The 1,580-nt window shown below is 39.9% G+C and overlaps 1 long non-coding RNA gene across 1 annotated transcript in view; it reads left to right on the top strand.

Annotated features, from left to right (window-relative positions):
* Positions 1-1,580, top strand: part of LOC106870534 (uncharacterized) — a 57,388-nt gene that overhangs the window by 1,088 nt on the left and 54,720 nt on the right. The gene's annotated exons all lie outside the window — the stretch shown is intronic.

Here is a 1,580-nt window from a genome sequence, read left to right as displayed (position 1 = left end):
TGATCGTCGTAATTTGTTTTTTTTTTTAGTGCTGTACACTTTGGGAGGCTGGATCACTCATCTTTTGTGTTTCTATTGCATTTCATCGTCTTTTCCATTTACTTCTCTTCATCTTTTTTTTAATGCAAATTCTCACGCAAATCGATGACTGTCCTTTGTGATAAACCCACCTCATCCATGCGCCTGTGGCTCTTGAAAGAACCCCCCCCCCCATCATCATCATCATCATCATCATCATCATCATTATCATCATTATTACTTTATAATAATAATAATAATGATGATGATGATGATGATGATGATGATAATTATGCTCAGTGGTATTTCGTCTGCCGCGATGTTCTGAGTTCGAATTCCGCCAAGGTCGACTTTGCCTTTCATGCTTTGCACAGCTTCTAATGCTGGAGATGTACTACGGTTTCAGCTGTTCACTACCATTGAACTAAGGTAACACCTCTTATTTTTCGAGCACCAGCCGGAGTATTCGAGCGGTTCCAAGCAGTGCGGTTTTCTGCAAGTGCTCCATCCTTATTGCAGCCCCTATTTGTTCTACGTACTTCTCGAGATTTTTGCTCAATGTTCCCAGAGCTCCGACAATTATTGGTACTACTACTACCTTTTTCATCGACCACAACTGCTTAACTTCCCAAGCTAACCTGTCATATCTATCGACTTTTCGAGACTTTCTACTATAGGCCTTGTGTCTATAGTAGAAAGGATTATTATTATTATTATTATTATTATTATTATTATTATTATTATTATTATTATTGATATCTTTATTGCTATTAAGATGATATTTAAACAGTATTTAATGTCATTTCCGTCCGTTCGAATGAGTGAAAATTCGATCGGGGACCTTCATTACATTAGAATATCCATTAATGAAATAGACGTTGCGCACTGGACAAGTTTATCTTGTCTTCCTTCAGTATTTTTTCCTTCTTGCCTCATCATTTTTGTCAAGTAACTTCATGAGATTCGGTAACGAATATAGAAGGAAGAAAAATCTCCGTTGAGGAGTGGTTCAACAAAAGATATTTTTGTTCTGTGCAGAATCATGGTTTTGTAATTTTGATATCATTTAGTAGTAGTAGTAGTAGTAGTAGTAGTAGTAGTAGTAGTAGTAGTAGTAGTAGTAGTTGTAGTAGTGGTGGTAGTGGTGGTGGCGGTGATTTGGTAGGTTTGGTGTAACTTGTTTATTTAAGACGAATGGACGTCGTAATGGTGGTTGTAATAAAGAGAGCAATGTCCTCGGAAACCATCATCACTAGCCACCAGCAACTGCAGTAACGCTTGCAAACAGTAACAACAGCAGCAGCAACAGCAGCGGCAGCAGCAGCAATAGCATCGCATTACCACTACCACCACCACCAATGCCGCCACCACCAGCACCACTACCAACACCACCGGCACCACCACCACCACCACCACCACCACCACCATCATCACTATCACTGTCACCTATCATCATCACAACAATTAGAAGAACCCTAACCCTAACCCTAAACACGTATTCATTTGCACACGCAGTATCGTACTCGACAATCTAGCTCGGTGCTTCTCAAAGTGGTGATGGT

Source organism: Octopus bimaculoides, chromosome 14, assembly GCF_001194135.2.
Source record: "Octopus bimaculoides isolate UCB-OBI-ISO-001 chromosome 14, ASM119413v2, whole genome shotgun sequence".
Lineage (NCBI taxonomy): Eukaryota > Metazoa > Mollusca > Cephalopoda > Octopoda > Octopodidae > Octopus > Octopus bimaculoides.
Note: the sequence above shows the minus strand (reverse complement) of the source record. Positions and strands in the feature narration are given on the sequence as shown.